We start from the raw sequence: 27980 nt of genomic DNA on the forward strand, positions 1-27980 counted from the left end.
TTAGAGTCATTAACTGACCATACCCTGTGCTATATTCCGCATCTGGTATTGTAACATTTGGAACATCTGTAAAATGCGATAAAGATATACTATTACTTCGTACTATTGATTTTAAATATTGATGCATTCTATTTTTCTCATTTTCAAAATCGATTAAATGATGTGTTCAATAGAAAAGACGGTCCACCCGTTCCCATTCTAGCTATAATCTCTTATTTTGTAAAAATATTCCTTATAGTTGCTTATCAGCTTTTTTCAATTAAGTGTACTTGCAAGTCTTTTGATTAAACAAAAGAAATTGCATGCCCACTCCTATGGGTCGGCAGACTGGACAAGCTAGAAATGTTGCCAACCCGCTGACAACTCCCACTGTGGACGGGTGTACAAAGCCAAAAATAAATTACCGGAAGCCAAATTTGAGGGCTAGATATAGATTTGAGGGCTTATATCGATATTTACCCCGAGGGCTAGTAACCAACTTTGACTTCCGGCTACTATTGGCTATGTATAAAGGTACATATGTGTGAAAAATGTATGATAAGAATAATTATATCCAAAAAACGAGATTTGTATTCACGATTGCTATATTAACAGAAGGAGCACATTTCTTATTTTTTGCTATGATACAACATTTTCTTAGGTAATATACTTAAATAAAAAATGGTTACAAGCAGGTGAAATTTACACTCCATTCTATCTTGATGCGGCTTGGTTAGGATTTGTCGAAGAAATTTTGCTCGAATCGCTGTAGATTATAAAAAAGAAGATATGGTATGATTGCCAATGAGACAACTATCCACAGAAGACCAAAATGACACAAACATTAACAATTAAAGGTCACCGTACGGTGTCGTCTTTCAATATACTAGATTTATCTCAAACTATTGAACTGATTATGATAAAAATTGACATAAATGCTTGAAATAACCAGTTTAACAAATGAAAAAAGTCTCATTCAGTTTATTGAACAAAAAGGTCTTCTTTATAGAAGCTGTACATGCACCTATGGCCTTGTGTGTATTCTCATGTGTGAAAATTTCTTGCTATTTAAGTGAAATAATACAAAAAATGAAATACTCTGATTGGATTTAGTCTCCAAAACACATTTTATCAGAAAACTGTTTTGAAATAGGCCTGTTCCATATGAATATTCAGTTGACAGAACAAGCCATACTAAGTGCATATATTTTCTTATTTTGGAGGGGATGATTATTTCTTATATTTTGCTATGATATAACATTTTCCTAGGTTATATACTTAAATAAATATATGGTTATAAGCAGATGAAATTATTTCTAATGTTGTAACGACAAGTTATTCTTTAAAAGAGAAGCTTTTTATGTCCCTCTTTGGAACGCGGAGTAAATTTAATTTTTACGTAAGGACTTATTGAAACCTCCTTGGAGACGGTAAACTTTTATATGAATTGTTCATTGTGCTAAAATGCTTCAATTACTCATTTCTTATAACATTTTTACCATAAATGAGTGAAAGTTACCCCAATTATATTTATTTATTGGCCTGGAAAGTTGAAATTTTGAGGAAATAAGAGGTATAAATTGACCCAAAGAGACCTTATAAAGAAGACAAAGAGATTCATTAGTGGTATTTATCTTCCTAAAATCATCTTGTATATCATATTAATCTGTTTGTAGGCAGATACTATAGATATTTGATCATTTATTGGTTCACACTCCATTCTATCTTGATACGGCTTGGTTTGGATTTGTCAAAGAAGTTTTGCTCGAATTGCTGTAGATGTAGTCTTTCAATATACTAGATTTTTCTGAACTGATTATGACAGAAATGCTTGAAATAACCAGTATAACAAAAGGAAAAAGTCTCATTTAGTTTATTGAACAAAAAGGTCTTCTTTAGGTGTAATACCGCCAAATAATGGTATGTCACATCCGGCTGTATACAAAAGTAATAAGGGGAGAATTTTGACTGGTTAACTTCCAATGATGTTTTTTTCTTATATGCAATGAAATGTTATGTGAAACTTTTTCTATAGAATTGGACAGGATAAAACTTTACTCATGTCAAGTATTTCTTTATTTGAACAAAGACAAATTCTGCACAATTTTTTGAAAAGAGCAAATTTAACAAAGACTCAAAGGGGAAAATCAATGGTGGTATTACATCTTCACGTTAAACTAATTATAAAAAGTGCAGGTGCAAGAGCTATACCAACCTACATTCTGGTATTGGTAGAAAGGCCACATTTCATAATTTTCAAAAAGTGCTGCTACTAGTTATATAGTGTTCGTGTAAAAGAAATTCCACAACCAACCCGAAGTGCCAAAAAGACAAAAAAGGGACAACAGGAAGAGACTAAAAGGACACAGAAAATAACAATCTGTATTAGTCTTTGTATAGCACGGGTATGAAGGTTGATGTTGATTTTAGAACTGTACCAGTCTTTTTTATAATACGGGTATGGTGGTGGAAGAAGAGTACAAAAGTGAACGAGTCTTTAAAAACCAGAGATATGGTATGCTGGATGCAGATTATATTCTTGTACTGTACTAGCATTTATATACCATGGCTGGTGGATGCAATAACTACTTCATCATTTTTATTTCACGCGTAATATGGTATGATTGTGTGAGTTTTGGCCTTGAATGTTTGGTTATGGGTGTAATATATGCCTGTTTAATTGAATTTTTATACCCGAGGTAATTTGTATTTGTCGTTTTATTTCTCGGTGTTATATATAGATAATTTTTTAATAAAATATATTTACATAGTTTTTAAGAGTTCCTAGAGAATACCTGTTGGAATGATGTTAATGAGACAGCAAACAAAATACATATAAAAAAAAACAATGTTGACATCATCACAAAGTCCTTCCGACTTTCTAGTGGACGTTTGTCAAACAATAGAAAGAAAAATAAAGGAGACCTCTGTTCATCCCCTCCCCATACTAGTATATATTTTGAATGACTTGAATATACATCTTCATCATCAATAACAGTTTGGAATACACTATCAGTTATGAAAGATTTCTCATCATCATTAACTTCTCTAAATAACGGGTGAAATTTGATAAGCAATATATGTAAATGATTAGCAATCGAAAGGAGCACGTTAAATTGGATAGAGAACAGTATTTTAATACCTGTTAAAGTCCCTATCTGAATTTGCCCTCGAAATATCAGGTTTCTGGTCTATATGGACTGATCTTAATCCGTACTTTTAAAAGTCATATGAACAATCCGGTAAAGCTTGGTAATATAAAACCTAATTTACGCATGGCTCGTGCTTTAGGAAAACATTTAATATAGACAGAAGAATTTAGAATACAAATAACTAACATTAAAATCTAAATACAAATGAATTTATAACCTATATCTTACAAATAAGGTTAACAATAGGCATTATAAAAATAGAACTCTGAGTCCCCTAAAACAATGGGATAATCCTTATGTAAGGAATCGATAAGAAAAACCTCTACTACCAACTATTCCAAGTCAGTGAGATTTTTAAAGCTCTAGCTACATCTCCAAAATCTATTTTGTCGGTCGCTTGTATTCATTACAGCAACTTTATACAATAGTTATTTGTTAGAGATATGCATCCTTAATTACTATTTCATTTTTTTTATAATTCGTTTTGAATCATTGAAAAAATATTGGCGAACCGTCTGACCTTCAAACAACACAAAATTCTGTATTAAGAAAACGTAATTACATCAACGTGAATCTGTCAAAGTGGAATAACTGATGTTTTGTTTTCCTTACCAATATTCAGAATAATTTTACATTTGTCTATCATGCCAAAAAACGACTACAAGAACTTCGCGGTCACCTAAAACATCTTGGCTACAAAAGGAAAGACATTGATAAAGGTTTTTCCCGTGCTAGCAACATCAGCCGAGATAAACTTTTACAATATAAAGTCATAGGTCAACAGGAGGGTGCCTTTTGTGTTGAATTATCATCCAAACTTTGACCACTTATCTCACCTTATCCGCGAAAGTTTGAAAGATATCGAAAAACATCCTAAACTATCCAAGATCTTTCCCGAGCCACCTGTACTGGCTTTCCGTAGGCCCAAAATCCTTAAAGACCTGCTGGTGAGAGCTGAGTTATCCTCCCAATCAGGCTCTTCGACAGTGGGCTCTTGTAAGGGTTGTGGAAACAAACGATGTCTGACTTGCAAACAAATACTGATTACCCAGACTTTTAACAGTCACTCCACTGGTGCAGAATACACCATATTTTGCAATGTTAATTGCAAGACTACAAATGTTGTGCATCTCCTACAGTGTAAATGTGGTAAACAGTATGTTGGCGAGTCAGAACAGCCGTTTCACAAACGAATGAACGGTCATCGTAGCGACTACCAATGCAAGCCAGACCTCCCTCTTAGTCGAAATTTGAGATCCCCTTCTCACACTAAGGCAGATCTCAATCGACTGACCATTACTATCATTGACCACAACTCTGTTAGGTCTAGGGAGGATAGACTCGGGAAAGATTCTTGATAAGAAAATTAACAACTTTGGCACCAAATGGGATAAATGAAAAGATATAGTTCGACACCATGCAGTGCTTCACATCTGGGTTATATTACTTATTATTACAGTCTCTGTTTCTTTTTCTTTACCTTATTACTCAATTTATTTCATTTGACTGGGCGGAGTCTAACCGGTTCGCTCATAATAAACCAGTCCATCTATATTTAGAGGTTTAAGGATAAACTTAAAAATGAAGTGTACAGTCATTGTTTTGTAAATTCCTTTGATGACACTGATAGGTGATTAGAAATCAGCAATAACGGCAATCATCCTTATCACACACATCTTCACATAGACTGTCATTATGCAAATTAAAACGTAAGCTCCGCCCGATCAGTTGAAATAACATTGGTAATACACATCTCTAAAATAAATCTGTTGAATATAATAATTTAGATTGCTTATTTTTTATAGGGATGTATAAGTAACAAGCCACGTTCAACTAGTGTACTTTAGTCAAAATTTATTATTATATTTTAACGGCCTTTGGTTTTAAACATAGCAAACTCTAATGTAACGATACTACCATTGTCAAATCTGAAATATATACACATTTAGACCGTTCAGTGCTGTTAATTTGGAATTCTTATTGACGCAATCTTTCTTGTAACATCATAATTATCGATACCGTTAAAACTTTGGAGTTGTTCTAGTTCATATCGCACATTATTTTTTTTTTATTTAAAGCATGTATTTGAACTCTCTGGTGTAATTAGTCATATAACCTATGTCGTGTTTAACAAATTTTAAGAACTGTGCAAGCGTCTTACCTAATGTTCGGTTTGACCATTTTTATTGGATAAACTTTAAGATTGTAACAGCTTAATCTAAGTAGAGTGATAATTGATTCATTCAACACCACAATAATATATACTGATGAAGGATATCTGTTATCCGAAATATTTATAAATAATTACATTTATAGTTCCTTTTCATGTTATTGGTGTTGTTATGTACACTTTTTAGGCGTTTATATAATTTATTTTATTGTGTACATGTATCGTTACTTGAAACGATCCGGCACCCTCGTCATTAAAATCGTTGACTATAATTCAGACGTTGAGAGCCCAGGTGGTCGTGTGGCCTAGCGGGACGGCTGCAGTGCAGGCGATTTGGTGTCACGATATCACAGTAGCATGGGTTCGAATCCCGGCGAGGGAAGAACCAAAAATGTGCCTGCACTGCAGCCGTCCCGCTAGACCACACTACCACCTGGGCTCTCTAAAAAAGAGCTGTCGGTGGGCATGTGTTACCTTTTCACGTCAGTCACTACAGTACATGATATATAAGTCATGGCTGTGTACATAATGTATATACAACTCGTCTAAACATCAACCCAACAATGTTAGATCTGTAAATTTGCTTTCGCAAATTTTTGGTTCTTCCCTCGCCGGGATTCGAACCCATGCTACTGTGATATCGTGACACCAAATCGCCTGCACTGCAGCCGTCCCGCTAGACCACACGACCACCTGGGCTCTCAAAAAAAAGAGCTTTCGCTGGCCATGTGTTACCTTTCCACGTCAGTTTTAATCTAGCGGCGTACTGCAGAACATGATATATAAGGCATGAAGATGTTATTGTTACAGATCAGCTAAATTATCTATAGTAAAGGATCCTACAAATTGATGTAAGATACAGTCACAGAAAATAATTATACTATAAGTACGTCTAAGTCAGTGACAACCCTACAACAGATGTATCCATCGGATCGCCATCAATGATGGTGATACATGGCTGTGTACATAATGTATATACAACTCGTCTAAACATCAACCCAACAATGTTAGATCTGTAAATTTGCTTTCGCAAATTTTTGGTTCATCCCTCGCCGGGATTCGAACCCATGCTACTGTGATATCGTGACACCAAATCGCCTGCACTGCAGCCGTCCTGCTAAACCACACGACCACCTGGGCTCTCAATGAAAGAGCTTTCGCTGGCCATGTGTTACCTTTCCACGTCAGTTTTAATCTAGCTGCGTACTACAGTACATGATATATAAGGCATGAAGATGTTATTGTTACAGATCAGCTAAATTATCTATAGTAAAGGATCCTACAAATTAATATAAGATACAGTCACAGAAAATAATTATATTCATAAGTACGTCTGAGTCAGTGACAACCCTACAACAGATGTGTCCATCGGATCGACATCAATGATGGTGATACATGGCTGTGTACATAATGTATATACAACTCGTCTAAACATCAACCTAACAATGCTAGATCTGTAAATTTGCTTTCGCAAATTTTTGGTTCTTCCCTCGCCGGGATTCGAACCCATGCTACTGTGATATCGTGTCACCAAATCGCCTGCACTGCAGCCGTCCCGCTAGACCACACGACCACCTGGGCTCTCAATAAAAGAGCTCGATGGCCATGTGTTACCTTTCCACGTCAGTTTTAATCTAGCGGCGTACTTCAGTACATGATATATAAGGCATGAAGATGTTATTGTTACAGATCAGCTAAATTATCTATAGTAAAGGATCCTACAAATTAATGAAAGATACAGTCACAGAAAATAATTATATTCATAAGTACGTCTGAGTCAGTGACAACCATACAACAGATGTATCCATCGGATCGCCATCAATGATGGTGATACATTGCTGTGTATATAATGTATATACAACTCGTCTAAACATCAACCCAACAATGTTAGATCTGTAAATTTGCTTTCGCAAATTTTTGGTTCTTCCCTCGCCGGGATTCGAACCCATGCTACTGTGATATCGTGACACCAAATCGCCTGCACTGCAGCCGTCCCGCTAGACCACACAACCACCTGGGCTCTCAATAAAAGAGCTTTCGCTGGCCATGTGTTACCTTTCCACGTCAGTTTTAATCTAGCGGCGTACTACAGTACATGATATATAAGGCATGAAGATGTATATAATATATACAACTCGTCTAAACATCAACCCAACAATGTTAGATCTGTAAATTTGCTTTCCCAAATTTTGGTTCTTTGCATACATATATGTATATACAACTCGTCTAAACATCAACCCAACAATGTTAGATCTGTCAATTTGCTTTCGCAAATTTTGGTTCTTCCCTCGCCGGGATTCGAACCCATGCTACTGTGATATCGTGACACCAAATCGCCTGCACTGCAGCCGTCCCGCTAGACCACACGACAACCTGGGCTCTCATAAAAGAGCTTTCGCTGGCCATGTGTTACCTTTCCACGTCAGTTTTAATCTAGCGGCGTACTGCAGTACCTGATATATAAGGCAAGAAGATGTTATTATTACAGATCAGCTAAATTATCTATAGTAAAGGATCCTACAAATTAATGTAAGATACAGTCACAGAAAATAATTATACTATAAGTACGTCTAAGTCAGTGACAACCCTACAACAGATGTATCCATCGGGTCGCCATCAATGATGGTGATACATGGCTGTGTACATAATGTATATACAACTCGTCTAAACATCAACCCAACAATGTTAGATCTGTAATTTTGCTTTCGCAAATTTTTGGTTCATCCCTCTCCGGGATTCGAACCCATGCTACTGTGATATCGTGACACCAAATCACCTGCACTGCAGCCGTCCCGCTAAACCACACGACCACCTGGGCTCTCAATGAAAGAGCTTTCGCTGGCCATGTGTTACCTTTCCACGTCAGTTTTTATCTAGCGGCGTACCACAGTACATGATATATAAGGCATGAAGATGTTATTGTTACAGATCAGCTAAATTATCTATAGTAAAGGATCCTACAAATTAATATAACATACAGTCACAGAAAATAATTATATTCATAAGTACGTCTGAGTCAGTGAAAACCCTACAACAGATGTATCCATCGAATCGCCATCAATGATGGTGATACATTGCTGTGTACATAATGTATATACAACTCGTCTCAACATCAACCCAACAATGTTAGATCTGTAAATTTGCTTTCGCAAATTTTTGGTTCTTCCCTCGCCGGGATTCGAACCCATGCTACTGTGATATCGTGACACCAACTCGCCTGCACTGCAGCCGTCCCGCTAGACCACACAACCACCTGGGCTCTCAATAAAAGAGCTTTCGCTGGCCATGTGTTACCTTTCCACGTCAGTTTTAATCTAGTGGCGTACTACAGTACATGATATATAAGGCATGAAGATGTTATTGTTACAGATCAGCTAAATTATCTATAGTAAAGGATCCTACATATTAATATAAGATACAGTCACAGAAAATAATTCTATTCATAAGTACGTCTGAGTCAGTGACAACCCTACAACAGATGTATCCATCGGATCGCCATCAATGATGGTGATACATGGATGTGTACATAGTGTATATACAACTCGTCTAAACATCAACCTAACAATGCTAGATCTGTAAATTTGCTTTCGCAAATTTTTGGTTCTTCCCTCGCCGGGATTCGAACCCATGCTACTGTGATATCGTGTCACCAAATCGCCTGCACTGCAGCCGTCCCGCTAGACCACACAACCACCTGGGCTCTCAATAAAAGAGCTTTCGCTGGCCATGTGTTACCTTTCCACGTCAGTTTTAATCTAGCGGCGTACTACAGTACATGATATATAAGGCATGAAGATGTTATTGTTACAGATCAGCTAAATTATCTATAGAAAAGGATCCTACAAATTAATATAAGATACAGTCACAGAAAATAATTCTATTCATAAGTACGTCTGAGTCAGTGAAAACCCTACAACAGATGTATCCATCGAATCGCCATCAATGATGGTGATACATTGCTGTGTACATAATGTATATACAACTCGTCTCAACATCAACCCAACAATGTTAGATCTGTAAATTTGCTTTCGCAAATTTTTGGTTCTTCCCTCGCCGGGATTCGAACCCATGCTACTGTGATATCGTGACACCAACTCGCCTGCACTGCAGCCGTCCCGCTAGACCACACAACCACCTGGGCTCTCAATAAAAGAGCTTTCGCTGGCCATGTGTTACCTTTCCACGTCAGTTTTAATCTAGTGGCGTACTACAGTACATGATATATAAGGCATGAAGATGTTATTGTTACAGATCAGCTAAATTATCTATAGTAAAGGATCCTACATATTAATATAAGATACAGTCACAGAAAATAATTCTATTCATAAGTACGTCTGAGTCAGTGACAACCCTACAACAGATGTATCCATCGGATCGCCATCAATGATGGTGATACATGGATGTGTACATAGTGTATATACAACTCGTCTAAACATCAACCTAACAATGCTAGATCTGTAAATTTGCTTTCGCAAATTTTTGGTTCTTCCCTCGCCGGGATTCGAACCCATGCTACTGTGATATCGTGTCACCAAATCGCCTGCACTGCAGCCGTCCCGCTAGACCACACAACCACCTGGGCTCTCAATAAAAGAGCTTTCGCTGGCCATGTGTTACCTTTCCACGTCAGTTTTAATCTAGCGGCGTACTACAGTACATGATATATAAGGCATGAAGATGTTATTGTTACAGATCAGCTAAATTATCTATAGTAAAGGATCCTACAAATTAATATAAGATACAGTCACAGAAAATAATTCTATTCATAAGTACGTCTGAGTCAGTGACAACCCTACAACAGATGTATCCATCGGATCGCCATCAATGATGGTGATACATGGCTGTGTACACAATGTATATACAACTCGTCTAAACATCAACCTAACAATGCTAGATCTGTAAATTTGCTTTCGCAAATTTTTGGTTCTTCCCTCGCCGGGATTCGAACCCATGCTACTGTGATATCGTGACACCAAATCGCCTGCACTGCAGCCGTCCCGCTAGACCACACTACCACCTGGGCTCTCAATAAAAGAGCTTTCGCTGGCCATGTGTTACCTTTCCACGTCAGTTTTAATCTAGCGGCGTACTACAGTACATGATATATAAGGCATGAAGATGTTATTGTTACAGATCAGCTAAATTATCTATAGTAAAGGATCCTACAAATTAATGTAAGATACAGTCACAGAAAATAATTATATTCATAAGTACGTCTGAGTCAGTGACAACCCTACAACAGATGTATCCATCGGATCGCCATCAATGATGGTGATACATGGCTGTGTACATAATGTATATACAACTCGTCTAAACATCAACCTAACAATGCTAGATCTGTAAATTTGCTTTCGCAAATTTTTGGTTCTTCCCTCGCCGGGATTCGAACCCATGCTACTGTGATATTGTGACACCAAATCGCCTGCACTGCAGCCGTCCCGCTAGACCACACTACCACCTGGGCTCTCAATAAAAGAGCTTTCGCTGGCCATGTGTTACCTTTCCACGTCAGTTTTAATCTAGCGGCGTACTACAGTACATGATATATAAGGCATGAAGATGTTATTGTTACAGATCAGCTAAATTATCTATAGTAAAGGATCCTACAAATCAATATAAGATACAGTCACAGAAAATAATTCTATTCATAAGTACGTCTGAGTCAGTGACAACCCTACAACAGATGTATCCATCGGATCGCCATCAATGATGGTGATACATGGCTGTGTACATAATGTATATACAACTCGTCTAAACATCAACCTAACAATGCTAGATCTGTAAATTTGCTTTCGCAAATTTTTGGTTCTTCCCTCGCCGGGATTCGAACCCATGCTACTGTGATATCGTGTCACCAAATCGCCTGCACTGCAGCCGTCCCGCTAGACCACACGACCACCTGGGCTCTCAATAAAAGAGCGCTCGCTGGCCATGTGTTACCTTTCCACGTCAGTTTTAATCTAGCGGCGTACTACAGTACATGATATATAAGGCATGAAGATGTTATTGTTACAGATCAGCTAAATTATCTATAGTAAAGGATCCTACAAATTAATGTAAGATACAGTCACAGAAAATAATTATATTCATAAGTACGTCTGAGTCAGTGACAACCCTACAACAGATGTATCCATTGGATCGCCATCAATGATGGTGATACATGGCTGTGTACATAATGTATATACAACTCGTCTAAACATCAACCTAACAATGCTAGATCTGTTAATTTGCTTTCGCAAATTTTTGGTTCTTCCCTCGCCGGGATTCGAACCCATGCTACTGTGATATCGTGACACCAAATCGCCTGCACTGCAGCCGTCCCGCTAGACCACACTACCACCTGGGCTCTCAATAAAAGAGCTTTCGCTGGCCATGTGTTACCTTTCCACGTCAGTTTTAATCTAGCGGCGTACTACAGTACATGATATATAAGGCATGAAGATGTTATTGTTACAGATCAGCTAAATTATCTATAGTAAAGGATCCTACAAATCAATATAAGATACAGTCACAGAAAATAATTCTATTCATAAGTACGTCTGAGTCAGTGACAACCCTACAACAGATGTATCCATCGGATCGCCATCAATGATGGTGATACATGGCTGTGTACATAATGTATATACAACTCGTCTAAACATCAACCTAACAATGCTAGATCTGTAAATTTGCTTTCGCAAATTTTTGGTTCTTCCCTCGCCGGGATTCGAACCCATGCTACTGTGATATCGTGTCACCAAATCGCCTGCACTGCAGCCGTCCCGCTAGACCACACGACCACCTGGGCTCTCAATAAAAGAGCGCTCGCTGGCCATGTGTTACCTTTCCACGTCAGTTTTAATCTAGCGGCGTACTACAGTACATGATATATAAGGCATGAAGATGTTATTGTTACAGATCAGCTAAATTATCTATAGTAAAGGATCCTACAAATTAATGTAAGATACAGTCACAGAAAATAATTATATTCATAAGTACGTCTGAGTCAGTGACAACCCTACAACAGATGTATCCATCGGATCGCCATCAATGATGGTGATACATGGCTGTGTACATAATGTATATACAACTCGTCTAAACATCAACCTAACAATGCTAGATCTGTAAATTTGCTTTCGCAAATTTTTGGTTCTTCCCTCGCCGGGATTCGAACCCATGCTACTGTGATATCGTGTCACCAAATCGCCTGCACTGCAGCCGTCCCGCTAGACCACACGACCACCTGGGCTCTCAATAAAAGAGCGTTCGCTGGCCATGTGTTACCTTTCCACGTCAGTTTTAATCTAGCGGCGTACTACAGTACATGATATTTAAGGCATGAAGATGTTATTGTTACAGATCAGCTAAATTATCTATAGTAAAGGATCCTACAAATTAATGTAAGATACAGTCACAGAAAATAATTATATTCATAAGTACGTCTGAGTCAGTGACAACCCTACAACAGATGTATCCATCGGATCGCCATCAATGATGGTGATACATGGCTGTGTACATAATGTATATACAACTCGTCTAAACATCAACCCAACAATGTTAGATCTGTAAATTTGCTTTCGCAAATTTTTGGTTCTTCCCTCGCCGGGATTCGAACCCATGCTACTGTGATATCGTGACACCAAATCGCCTGCACTGCAGCCGTCCTGCTAGACCACACAACCACCTGGGCTCTCAATAAAAGAGCTTTCGCTGGCCATGTGTTACCTTTCCACGTCAGTTTTAATCTAGCGGCGTACTACAGTACATGATATATAAGGCATGAAGATGTTATTGTTACAGATCAGCTAAATTATCTATAGTAAAGGATCCTACAAATTAATGTAAGATACAGTCACAGAAAATAATTATATTCATAAGTACGTCTGAGTCAGTGACAACCCTACAACAGATGTATCCATCGGATCGCCATCAATGATGGTGATACATGGCTGTGTACATAATGTATATACAACTCGTCTAAACATCAACCTAACAATGCTAGATCTGTAAATTTGCTTTCGCAAATTTTTGGTTCTTCCCTCGCCGGGATTCGAACCCATGCTACTGTGATATCGTGTCACCAAATCGCCTGCACTGCAGCCGTCCCGCTAGACCACACGACCACCTGGGCTCTCAATAAAAGAGCGCTCGCTGGCCATGTGTTACCTTTCCACGTCAGTTTTAATCTAGCGGCGTACTACAGTACATGATATATAAGGCATGAAGATGTTATTGTTACAGATCAGCTAAATTATCTATAGTAAAGGATCCTACAAATTAATGTAAGATACAGTCACAGAAAATAATTATATTCATAAGTACGTCTGAGTCAGTGACAACCCTACAACAGATGTATCCATCGGATCGCCATCAATGATGGTGATACATGGCTGTGTACATAATGTATATACAACTCGTCTAAACATCAACCTAACAATGCTAGATCTGTAAATTTGCTTTCGCAAATTTTTGGTTCTTCCCTCGCCGGGATTCGAACCCATGCTACTGTGATATCGTGTCACCAAATCGCCTGCACTGCAGCCGTCCCGCTAGACCACACGACCACCTGGGCTCTCAATAAAAGAGCGTTCGCTGGCCATGTGTTACCTTTCCACGTCAGTTTTAATCTAGCGGCGTACTACAGTACATGATATTTAAGGCATGAAGATGTCATTGTTACAGATCAGCTAAATTATCTATAGTAAAGGATCCTACAAATTAATGTAAGATACAGTCACAGAAAATAATTATATTCATAAGTACGTCTGAGTCAGTGACAACCCTACAACAGATGTATCCATCGGATCGCCATCAATGATGGTGATACATGGCTGTGTACATAATGTATATACAACTCGTCTAAACATCAACCCAACAATGTTAGATCTGTAAATTTGCTTTCGCAAATTTTTGGTTCTTCCCTCGCCGGGATTCGAACCCATGCTACTGTGATATCGTGACACCAAATCGCCTGCACTGCAGCCGTCCTGCTAGACCACACAACCACCTGGGCTCTCAATAAAAGAGCTTTCGCTGGCCATGTGTTACCTTTCCACGTCAGTTTTAATCTAGCGGCGTACTACAGTACATGATATATAAGGCATGAAGATGTTATTGTTACAGATCAGCTAAATTATCTATAGTAAAGGATCCTACAAATTAATGTAAGATACAGTCACAGAAAATAATTATATTCATAAGTACGTCTGAGTCAGTGACAACCCTACAACAGATGTATCCATCGGATCGCCATCAATGATGGTGATACATGGCTGTGTACATAATGTATATACAACTCGTCTAAACATCAACCTAACAATGCTAGATCTGTAAATTTGCTTTCGCAAATTTTTGGTCCTTCCCTCGCCGGGATTCGAACCCATGCTACTGTGATATCGTGTCACCAAATCGCCTGCACTGCAGCCGTCCCGCTAGACCACACGACCACCTGGGCTCTCAATAAAAGAGCGCTCGCTGGCCATGTGTTACCTTTCCACGTCAGTTTTAATCTAGCGGCGTACTACAGTACATGATATTTAAGGCATGAAGATGTTATTGTTACAGATCAGCTAAATTATCTATAGTAAAGGATCCTACAAATTAATGTAAGATACAGTCACAGAAAATAATTATATTCATAAGTACGTCTGAGTCAGTGACAACCCTACAACAGATGTATCCATCGGATCGCCATCAATGATGGTGATACATGGCTGTGTACATAATGTATATACAACTCGTCTAAACATCAACCCAACAATGTCAGATCTATAAATTTGCTTTCGCAAATTTTTGGTTCTTCCCTCGCCGGGATTCGAACCCATGCTACTGTGATATCGTGATACCAAATCGCCTGCACTGCAGCCGTCCTGCTAGACCACACAACCACCTGGGCTCTCAATAAAAGAGCTTTCGCTGGCCATGTGTTACCTTTCCACGTCAGTTTTAATCTAGCGGCGTACTACAGTACATGATATATAAGGCATGAAGATGTTATTGTTACAGATCAGCTAAATTATCTATAGTAAAGGATCCTACAAATAAATGTAAGATACAGTCACAGAAAATAATTATATTCATAAGTACGTCTGAGTCAGTGACAACCCTACAACAGATGTATCCATCAGATCATATATATATAAATGACATTGTTGGGTTTGTGTTTAGACGAGTTGTATATATATACATATATATATAGATTGCCTAACAATGTAATTTTAACACACTATTTAGTTTGTAAATATAAGAATGTTTAAAATATTTACAAAATGATGAAAATAAACGCAATATTTCGCTAGACCAACTAGCTTAATCATAGACCATCATCTAAGACCTCATGTGAAAGAACTACCCTCATTCATTCAAGACACAACTGATTATCTAAAGAAAATGGAAAGCCTCAATCCTTTACCAAGCAATACTATACTTGCATCCATGGACGTGTCTTCTTTATATACCAACATTCCACAAGACGACGGAAAAGCAGCGTGTGAAGAGGCATGGAACACTCGTAGTGAAAAAAATCCTCCTACTGAGTGCCTTGTTACACTTCTCAAACTAGTACTGGTGAATAACAACTTCTCTTTCAATGAAAAACACTATCTCCAGATAGACGGTACTAGTATGGGCACAAAAATGGCCCCGTCATATGCCAACATATGTTCTTAGTGTGGGAAGGGGATCTCAACTGATATTCTTTAACTCTGCTGACTGCCATTGGCGATTGCCAAATAAAATTGATCACAAGATGTAACAAAATGGATCTTAATATGAATTTAATACTAAACAGAAAAAATGTTTTGTTAACTTGTGGCCACGATGTTGTACCACAAACATACGGTGCCAATATTGCTTTAGTACACCAGATCCGGATTTCGACAATAAATTTCTCTTCAGTGATGTTAGGGATCGAAACGGTATTTGGAAGACCATATAAAAAGTACCCTTATTTTTTACAAAAAGTACCCTCATTTTTAGATAAACTGTTAAATTTTAAGAGTCAATATAGAATGAACGGATCATATAAACCGGAGGGAAAATATGATACATGCCCAAACAAAAAATATAAACGAGTCTAAATTGAAAACTACTTTCAAACCTATGATTGCGTTGGATGAAAATCGCAATTTTAAAACGTGTGCATGTCAAACAAATTTCGTTGTAGAAGGGTCTAAAAACAACACAAACTACATTTTCCAAAAGATAAAAAAAGTGAAAAAGGATATTTAAACAAACGCATTTGACTAACAGGTCGAACAACTGATGTTCTTTAACCCTGCTGACTGCCATTGGCGATTGCCAAATAAAATTGATCACAAGATGTAACAGAATGGATCTTAATATAAATTTAATACTAAACAGAAAACAAAATGTTAACTTGTGGCCACGATTTGTGCCACAAACATACGGTGTCAATATTTCTTTAGTACACCAGATCCGGATTTCGACAATAAATGTCTCTTCGGTGATGTTAGGGATCGAAACTATTTTGAAACTATTTTGAAAACCATATAAAAAGTACCCCCATATATATACATATAAACATGCTTTCCATATGTATCCTAACTATTCATTTCAGAGGCAGATTTAGGAAGGGTCCATGCAGGCAACACCCCCCCCCCCCCCCCCCCCCCCCATTTTGTAGGTAAAAATTGGTTAAGTAATTAGTGAATCAATGAAACAGGAATGGAGCGATGCCCCATCTTATGTCAGTGGGCGTCCAGTGGCAGATCCAGAAATTTTCATAAGTTTGGGCCCACTGACATCCTAAGATGGGGGCCCGCTCCAATCAGGCTTCGATGATTCCCTAACAAAGTAACTATTTGTTTCGCCAAAAAGGGGCCTGCCCCTCTAAATCTGTCTCTGACGTCTCCTTATGACAATTTCTGGATCCGCAACTGCAATTGTTGAATGAAAAAATGACAATGGAACCCCGCTTTTTTCGGACGATCAATGCATGTGGATAGGAGCATATAGTTGGACCCCCCTTTTTTAAAATGACTGGAATCGACCCTGATTTACAATATAATACTAGTACATGTAAGTATAGTTTAATATCACGGTGGGTATGGTTGTCCTGCGAGAGAGCGTACTGTGCTGGTGATTTGGTCCTGTCAGGTGCTGGTGGGTCCTGATTCTGTGCTGGTGGGTTTGTTTACATTGTATCAGAATGGCAATAAAACGACTGTTTTGTTGCTTAATTTTTCTCTGATGCGTCATAAGTACTATGCAAAGTATATTACAACAATATTATATTGCAAAAGTCGTACAAGTTCGTTAAACGGAATTGTCCTGATGCTGTGCTGGTGATAAGAAAAACGGTCCTGGTACTGTGCTCCAATGTCCTGGTTCTGTGCCATTATATTTTAGTTAAAAGAAGCATATATTCAAGATCATTGTTACTGCATTGTTATTGACTAATTTTAACTGTTGTCTGCTTTCTTGAAATTGACATTGTTGTGAATCTGTTTACTGTTATTATGAGAGAAAAAATACCCCTATGTTTATTTATTTTTTTAAATTAACTGTAATTCTATTTATTGGCCTGTTGATGGAACCCTTCTTATCCCTTTTAAGATAGGAAAATATGTTAACGATTTTCGGGATTACGATTATTTTGCAAGCTTACCAAAATACGTTGTAATTTATACAATACTTAATATATAATCTAGATGATGTGGTATGTTTGTTGTCAATGGAAAAATTTCCATAAGAAACCAAAGAAAGTATGAATTAACAACCATACGTCATCGTACGACCTTCAACAATAACCCATAAAATAAAAATGTAAAAGGTTTTGCATAAAAATGGAGAGCAAAAATATAGAACAAAGGAATTACTGAGCGTTTGAATCATATGTCTTTAGCAACTTTAAACACATTTGTTTGTGGACAATTGAGTGCTGACTATAATAATGACAATAGTATTGCGGGTTTGCTTGTTTTGGGTTGTGTTTTTTTTTTTTTGGGGGGGGGGGATAAGTTAAAGCGAATGTTACAGTGAAAGTTTTAAGCTTGGAATAGTTTTCCGTAAGATTTAAAAGTTGTATTTTAAAAGAAAAATGTATCTTATAGCTATTAAGAATCACTTGCTGTATCTGTAAGATTTTTTCAACATTTCTTTTTTGTCTGAAGGGTTATCAGGTATTTTTTTCGAAAACATAGTACACACTAACAAAACTAAGATTTCTTAGCTTTTTCATTTCAAAATTCCAAAATAGCTTGTTACCTAAACCGTGAGGTCATTGTTTGGTAAGGTAAACTACCCTTTCGAAGTAGCCTGGTCCTACAGACAGAAAGATGTGTCATTTGTCGGACTAGTCTACTCTTAAAGTAGGGTAGTTTACACAACTTACAATGACTTTTTTGTTCAGCAAGCAAGATAACCAAAGTAATCCCTTTGTCTACACACTCATTGAATTGCTGTAATATTGCAAAATATCAAGCGATTAGGGCAAAACTTACCGAGTAAAAAAAATCAAAACGTCTATCTACCATGCACATTTTAGAAAATTCAGATCAGATAACGAAACTGGGTCCAGCAACATTTATAAGCAATTTAAAATTTTGACCCTCACAGTTTCCATTAACCACAAATATTCTCGTTACAACGATCAATTTAATACAAAAATACGAGTTGCAGCCTTTTGTTTTATCTATTTTAAAATAAACCTGGGTGATGAGTCCATGTCATCTGAAATAAATGCTAAGCATAGATCTAGATAGCGACAGATAACCATGACATTAAAAAAAACTCTTCTTTTCGATTTTTTTCGAACAAATTGACACATAAAATGAATTATATAGTATTGTGGAATTTTTAACTTGTGTTCAATTTATATTTTATAGGTTACATCTTTTACTAGAATAACAATCCTGTCAAGTATGAGCTGGGTAAAATATTTCAGAAAAGAAGATGGAAATGTGAAAGTTTCAGTGCGTCAGGTGCAACAGCATACGGACAGCTAACATGCCTCGTCAGGGTGGACGCTAAAAAGTCCACGAAAATTTGATTTTAAACCTTTATTCGTTCCAACAAAGTTAATGATATTTTGTTGAGGATTTTAAAACCATCTACGACAACACGATTTTTTTTTTAGAATTTAAAGCTCTTCTATAAATATATGCAAAGCAAACCTTGATTAAATTGCTTGCTATGATTGTTTGGATGGTTGTAAACGACAGGTAAGTAGTATGTTTACTATATACTAGAATTTGTTTGGACAATAAACATTAACTTCAATTTCTGTCAGTTTGTATTTGTCAATCAAATCCCAGTATGTATTGAAACTCCGCCTACCTATTGTTTGAAAATATCCTTGGAGCAAACATAGAAAGCAAGTCAATCAAAGTTATTTTTTGCATGCTTTAAAAGAACATTTTTACTATATAATGCAAAGTAGCGTTTAAGTCTTTCGCCAAAAAAATACTATCAATTTCTTTTTGTCCTATGTAAACTTCCGTACCATTTCCTGCCATTCATGATCATTAAATTGAACTGTAAAATATTTCTTGGTACCTTCTTAATTCCTTTATAAGTCTTATGTAAACATAATTATGACAATAACTATTGTGAGCACAAGATACACTGCACACTTTTAATTAAAGTTCTGCTTCATCAAACATTAAAATGTGAACTTACGTTTTGAGACTTTTTTAATCGACACGATTGGGATTTTTGCATATGAGAACATGGTTTATCTATTAGTTGAAAATGCGGCTTTGAACTAGCTTTCAGTACCTGTGTTCAATAATGTGTGTCTTTGTGTTATTATTTTTGTGAAAAATTGTTGTGTTGCTACACCACTGTAACAATGAAGGAGGAAATGGAGGGGGGTGAGTAACTGGGAAGGGGTATGCGGAGCGCTAACAAACATGTATATCTGTATCTGTATGGGTACGTCGTAGCTATCAATTCTGGCTTTTATACAACATGCAGCATGGGCTTTGATCATTGTTGAAGCATCAATGTAAGGGGCATTTAATATCTTAATAAAACTATTTTTATTTCAGATAGTATATATTGTTATCTGATATTGGACGAAAGAGGTTGCCATATTATGTAATTATGTAATACAAGTAACGATCATTTGAAAACACATATTAAACAGCCAAATGGATGCACTAGAGCTCAAATAGGAGTCATAGATCCTATTGACAATAATTATCTGCCCAATTTTCTTGATTTTGTAACATTTGTTTCAAATATGAGCAACTTCTTATCCAAAATCACCAGCACCGTATCAGGACCCACCAGCACAATGACAGGACCCACCAGCACAGTATCAGGACAATAATAAATTGAAAAAATGGTAAATTTTAATAAATTGCAATGTTTTTTTAACAAAATAGTTTTGTCGTGTGGATTGCGGTATAGAAAGTGGACTCTATCAGCATTTTTGTTTTATTTTTTCAGTTCGAGATTTTCTGAAAATGAGCATTTTTGTGTTACGCTTACTGAAACAGTTTAGAGGGTCAACTTTTTAATGATTTACATATGAACCCATAAGAAACAAAATTGAAAATTTTTAACTGTTTTCTTCCATTTTTTATGAGTGAAAACGTCAAAAATCATCATTTTCGTCTTTGTTTACATTTTTTCATTGATCACCAGCACCCGTCAGGACCGAATCACCAGCACAGAACATTCTCTCGCAGGACAACCACATCAACCGTGAATATGTAAATGTAGACGCCCAGTAGGATCATTAAGACCATAATAATTGATGATATATACATATGATTAGGATTATATAGTGCGTACATGTTCTATGTAACAAACAAACATACAAACAAATATTGTATTGCTAATCAAAGAGCCCACAAGGAGCAGAGCAATCACCATTAATTACATACGAATGATTACACTTGACTCAATATGATTAAGACAAAATGTCATAAAAAATTAAAATACAACAAGCACAGTGTTAATAATATAACTAGGTTAAGAAAAGCTAGGACGGTTCCGTTGAGGAGGTGTTCCATAATTGGAAGGATAAACATATAGAATAAGAAGTTGCGACATAATAATGTAGACCATGTAGACGTAAAATATAAACTGAATAAATGTTTTATTAATATTACAATGAAAGCCGTAGCGTTTCAGGCCCGTAGCCAGGAATTTCCAAAGGGGGGTTCGTTTGACTCACAAATTCGACTTTAACAGTCACAATTCGAACAGAACATCGACTTTAACAGTGCTTATTTGTTTTCAAAGGGGGGTTCGTCCGAACCCCCCGAACATCCCCTGGCTACGGGTATGCGTTTTGTTATTTATTTGTTTACAAGTTAAATATAGATCAAATCACTGTTATCTATAAATATTTTTTGGTTCACTATAGATAATGATTTCCGGTACAGTGGTGTCTTTCCGGTATGCTAGTGGACGGGAATGCTGATGCCTGTACGCTGACTGATGCCTCTCCTTTTTTTGGAAAATTTCGTTACTTTCAGTTTGAAGTCACGTGACACCAGTGTATTTATATTTTTCTATAAATAAAAGTTTGGAATGTAAAAAAAGAATCGACCCTTTTCCCTCCGTTTACTCTTTTGACGTGTATTTTGACTTTTAAACAGAAACAGAAACATAACTCTGAGTTCAATATGATGTTACTTGTGTATAAAAATGGTAAATTGCTTGAAACGCCCTTAACACCACTGCGTAACTGTTTCATTAGTATTGACGGAATACTTACCCGATGCAGTCACTTCAATTCCTACATGGAAATAAACTGAAAAAAAAGTCATGGTTTAAAATTAGAATTAATTAAATATTAATAGTAAAATGCATGTAAATGTGTGAAATACGTTAATTAGACAGTATGTCAACAATGATAAGCAAAATTAGATCAAAAAGACAAATGTTCTTGCGTTTTCAAAGATCTTGGTTTGCAATAAATTTGAACGAATCTTACGGAAACAATCAAATATCTACATTAAAATAATAACGCAAAGCATAACAGCATGACGTTTAAATCTTACTCAACCTTTCTTCGATTACCAGTTATCATCGACGAAATGGGTATTTAAGTATAACACTGTGCCGGATGATACAGCGTATTAAGTGTTCACAAACACTAGTTAACAAAACATAATCTGAATTTACCTGTCCACAGTTAGTAACCTGTTACTCAATGGTTTTGCTATGCATTGTCTTGTTAAAGTGATTTGCATTTGGTCATGTCCGTTATAGCTGAAAACGCCATGGCGCGGAATGAGAAAACAAACAGACAAGCAAAAGTGCACATGACACACCATAGAAAACTAAGGAAAAAGCAACACGAATCCCCATAAACTTCATGGCATATTATTATCCAGTGATAGGGAAAAAAATGTGCATCTGTATGTAAAATTTCCTAAATTTGTTCTATACCTTGTCTGTTCTTCGTTTTGATAAAAAGAAAGTTCTGTATATGGTGTATTATTTGTCCAATAAACTCGTCCAGATTTGTTGGCCGAAGTGGGTTGTCTAAAAGAGCAACATAATTTCCGGAGATTAAAGTATTGTTCCTTTTGTAGATGACATATCAATCTAAAATCTTACCTGATAAAATGAGCAAGAGAGTCTTTAGTATACTACAGTTCGAATACATAATCTAAATATCAAATAGAATTGTTATAAATCAGTATGGACATATTTTGATATTTTGACAATCGAACATTTTTAAACTTGAATACATGTATTAAATTTTGTCTTGTGCTTTTTGTTGTTGTTATTATTCCTAGAATGAACTCCGATTAGCTGAGTTTATAGAGTTATGTAGAAAAGACATTTGAACATCAGCTAATTTACTGGTAAACCGAGGAATCGATCAAAGATTATCCGAAAAACCGTTTCGACTGAACTTTACAACTTGATAATGCGGTATAGGCTTTGCTCATTGTTAAAGGCCGTATAGAGACATATAGTTGTTAATACCTGTGCCATTTTGGTCTTTTGTGAAGAGTTGTTTCATTTTCAATCATACCACATCTTCTTTTTTATATCGACAATACTACTTTATCAAATGAAAGCAGTTATATATAATATTTGTCGTTTTTAAAATGATTTATGTAGATATCGTTTAACAATTAATCAAATGTGAAACCTCCAACGGTGAAAAATGTGTTCTAAATGAAATGCACGCAACGAGTTTTATTATTCATTATCTGGAAAACAAACATCCTTTTAACTATATCGATTACATGTGAAGATACATGTGATCTGTCCTGTTTCTGTTACATTCTGCTGAAATCGTTGTCAATTTAAAGACATGTTTTTGACTGCCACACAAATGACAGGTTTAGCTAGCTATAAAACCAGATTTTATTTACCATTTTCTACTTTAGAAAATTCATGTCCTAAGTCCAGAATATGAGAGTTGTTGTTGTTCTATGTGAATAACACAACTTTCCGAAAATAAAATGTTCAAAATAACGCGTTCAGTCTAGTGTTAAATAAGAATAGTTGTCTTTATAATATTTCTGTAGAGTAACACGATGTGCACAATATACATTAGTATATCCCTTTAAAGATATGTGTATATCATATAACATTTCAATGATATATTGTAAACATCTATATTTGTTAACGTTGCACTGTAACATAAACCATTACGTAGACATTATATCTAGCTTTTGATACGGAAATATTGTGTTGCAGTAAAATAGGTAATTTGCCACGGATTATAAGCTGTAATAATTCAAATATAGTTGAAAACTGTTCAAATTGAAAAAAAAAAATTAATTAGTGGTCAAAAAGAGAATCGTCTATTTTTGTAACGACTGAAATGAACGACTACCATATTTCTTTTGGAATGAAAGTCTTAAATAATTATACTGCTACACCCATTTGTAAATCATTATTCGTTTTTCCTGTGTTTGCTAATTTTTTTCCAAGTTCTTTATAACTATTTGTTTTATAAAGAGTCTATAGTGCGCGATAACATTTTGTGGGTTAATTAAATGTTTCCTATACCATTGTTCTTTTCAACTCACTTTCATGACAATATCATTGTATGCATCATAATGAATTTTATTGCAACGTTATTAGTGAGGATTTTACTCGGTAATCACGTATCATTTGTTAATCATTGCATGCTTGAATAGGACGTTTTTTGTAGAAGTCAATAATAATGTAATCATTTGAAGCCTAAACTTGTCATCGCCTCAATACACAAATGAAATATCTGAAAACTATACCAAAACAGAACGACATGTTTTTGAAGCTATAGTTAACCTTTTGGTTGACACATTTATATAAGTCATTGCATGAATTAACTGTTATTTTCTTCCCAACAAGTTTACCCCTATTAATCATTATGATCTGGTCCTTGCATTGTAATTGAACCTTACGCAATTTGATTGGATTGAGTTACTATAACTTCACCTTCTAACTACCAATGCTATTCATTCGGGTATATTGATTTAATAAGACCGTGTATAAATGTGTACAGTAATTTGATTAAACTTCACATTGGACACTGGACGATTCCATATCATTATGTACATGTATCAATGAAACTAAGGGTATAAAAGGTTGACATTGCCGCTTCTTATATTTGCACATAATTTTCTCTTACAAATAAGATAAATTATGTTTTATAACCTATTGTGGAGAAAGAATAGAGATAGTTAACTTATAAGATGTTGTATTCCATTAAATAAGTCATTTTCAAAGTGAAATGCCAAAATACATTTTATTCATGGCGTCCGCAGGTAAAATGATTGTTTATCTTCACCACAAATAACACAGTTTGTTAGTGTCATTGGAATATCGTATTTACTAATTCAAATACGAAATAAAATCAAAATATGACCGATCTTTTAATCTTTTTAAATCAAAAGTCAATACGATTGTTTCAATTTGAATTCCGTCTTTCTCACACAATCGTGTTATACACTATTATTTCAAAACGATAATTATATGAAGCGATATAAGATTAACAGTTAATGAAATAACACTAATTGCATTGCACTTTTCTAGACTGAACTCCCTCTCCTAAATGTAAATACGATATTTGTATGACTATTTGATGTTACTCTCCATTCAAGGGTGAACGAGAAACATATCGTTGTGTGGGGAATATATAATCATTAAAAAATAAAAAGCATGCTATGTCTGGGTTAAAGATTTTGACCTATGCTTTTATCACTGACTTCCAAAAAGCTGAACATACGTGGATACGTATGACCAAAAGTTTACAAGAACTACTCCAGGTTTACTAGTATACCGATTATTAGGTTTTTTCAAAAAGCTTTAAACAATTATGCATAAAAAATGTACAAAAACATAATATTAGGTACTTGTCTACTCAACATGGGTAAATATCTTGCACACAAGGCAACAGAAACAAAATTATACTTAGGAGATAACTGTATTGTATTTTAAACTCCGACGGCATCAATTGGGGATTTGATGGTCGCAAATTAAGTTTACTGGCGACGCTTTAGCGGAGACAGTAAACGGGTATTTGCGACTATCAAATCCCTAATTGATGCCGTCGGAGCTTAAAATACAATATTGTTATCTCCATTCTAATGAAACTGACAGAAAACAACGTTAAAAGATGTATTTAAAATCTGCCATATGCCGTCTGCGCTTGCGCGTACGTCCCATAGCATCAATTGTCAATTGATGCCATGTAAATAAGTGACGTTATCCAATCAAAATGAACGTTACAAACGTTGTTGCATTATAATGTTGTTTCTGTTGTCATTCTTAAACCTCAATCGATTAAACCAGAATAATTAATGTCCAAAAACATTTTGTTGTTCTCTTTGTTTTCAAGGATAATACAAATTAAAAGGTCCTTTATCATAAACATGTTGAACTCCGCGCAATGTTGTGCCTATCCCAAATCATGAGCCTCTGGCCTTTGTTAGTCTAGTATGATTTTTAATTTTAGTTTCTTGTGCATAATTCGGAGTTTAGTATGACGTCAAATATCACTGTACTAGTATACATATGTTTTAGGGGACTGCTGAAGGACACCTACGAGTGCAGGAATTCTCGCTTCATTGAGGACCCATTAGTTGCCTTCGGCTGTTGTCTGCTCTCTGGTCGGGTTGTTGTCGCTTTGACACATTCACCATTTCTTTTCTTAAATTCATTAACTAACAGCAATTAACTGTCATGATCCTGAAACATTTCCTTGTGTGTTAATTGGTAGATTATGCGTATTCATATTTGACCGTCAACACATTCAAAGTGAAAAACGTTCTACTCGTTAATACTAAGGTATTTATCTTACCAGATATTATGTAAAAAGCATAAATTTCCTTCAGCAGTGAATTTATATTACTGAGCATGCATGGCACTCGTTTAGATTGTTGTAAGATATTAATACTTATAACTAAATAAAGTGAACAGTTTGGTTTATAATTTAAATGCTATTCATAATGTTGGCCCTACAGAAACAATTTAAAAACTAGTGCAATGATATGCATTGTTAGTAAGATTGGACAACTGTCAAAACCAAATATATATTGTTTATAGTTTTAAATGTGTGTTTTACAATTTAATTGATGAACTTGATGATCTTATTCAGATGGATCATATTTAGTTGTGTCAACGTGACAATGAATATATAGTACACATGTTTATTTTATATGTTATATTAGCGTTGATCTATAAAACAACCTTTAACATGCAGAAACGTTACCAACTTCAGTTTAAAGCGGTTAAGGTTCCACTAAAGTCAAAATATAGGACACTTCATAAACATCTAAACTTTGCCTGTATTTTTCAACCTATAATGAATAAAGTCATAAACTATGAGAACATATGTTCATTTAAACATACTTTACATATACATACTGTATAAATTGTAAATAAACTTGAAATTGTTATGTTGTGGCCAAACCGGTTCTTGGGGTTAACAATAAATTTTCAAATAAACTGGAGGCCTGCAAGACGACTTAATTTGCTTAAAATTGGTATGGACGAATACTATTACATGTAATGCAGGGCAAGCGCATGTTGATTTTTTATAAAATGTATTGATTTTCGAGTTTCAGTTAATTTCATGTATCTAAGTGAACGAATATCGAAGGTACAATACAGAAATTGGACACATATGTATGTGACAAATCAGCATTCAAAGTTTCATATTTCATTCAATCCAATCGAATGTTAGATACATCACTCAGTTGAACATGAAGGTTCGAGAAAAATCAGCATATATATATTCACGCTCATAATGTAAAAAGGATAACCAGCATTCGACAAAAATATAAGGTTAATACTGAACAAGGTCAAACAACATGGAGGAAGACAAATGCTACACATGTATAATAATAGTTTAATTAATCTAATATATTTCTACATTGTACGTAATCCTTGTGCATGTTGTATATACTAATAATTACATTAGATGTAAGTTTCATTATAATACGTTATTCTGATTGGCTAACATGTTATTCCGTAAACAATTGCATCAGACAATAACATTTATCATGCATGATGACACGAGGTCCCACAAAAAAGTGCACAGGTGAATTAAATAAAACTGGATAAAAATCGTGTTTTCATGATTTTAGCTAAAAAAATGTAATTATAAGTATTGAATACTTCTTTTTGAAACTTTATAGGGTTGTAAAAGCGTTGACCGTGCGTACATTTTTAGAATGAAGCGCTTCCGCGCTTCATACAAAATGTACTTCGGTCAACGCTTTTACCACCCAATAAATTTACAAAAAGAAGCATTCAATTCTTAAGTAGTT

At 35.7% G+C, this 27980-nt stretch overlaps 1 long non-coding RNA gene across 1 annotated transcript; it reads right to left on the reverse strand.

The window, feature by feature from the left end:
- Positions 1-4: 4 nt before the first annotated feature.
- On the reverse strand, positions 5-26640 carry LOC139503025 (uncharacterized). The gene is made up of 4 exons (XR_011659003.1): positions 26510-26640; positions 22822-22873; positions 21974-22009; positions 5-66 (listed from the first exon to the last, which is right to left on the reverse strand). It is a non-coding gene; the product is annotated as an uncharacterized lncRNA (long non-coding RNA).
- Positions 26641-27980: the final 1340 nt, after the last annotated feature.

The sequence above is a fragment of the Mytilus edulis genome, chromosome 14 (genome assembly GCF_963676685.1).
Source record: "Mytilus edulis chromosome 14, xbMytEdul2.2, whole genome shotgun sequence".
Taxonomy (NCBI): domain Eukaryota; kingdom Metazoa; phylum Mollusca; class Bivalvia; order Mytilida; family Mytilidae; genus Mytilus; species Mytilus edulis.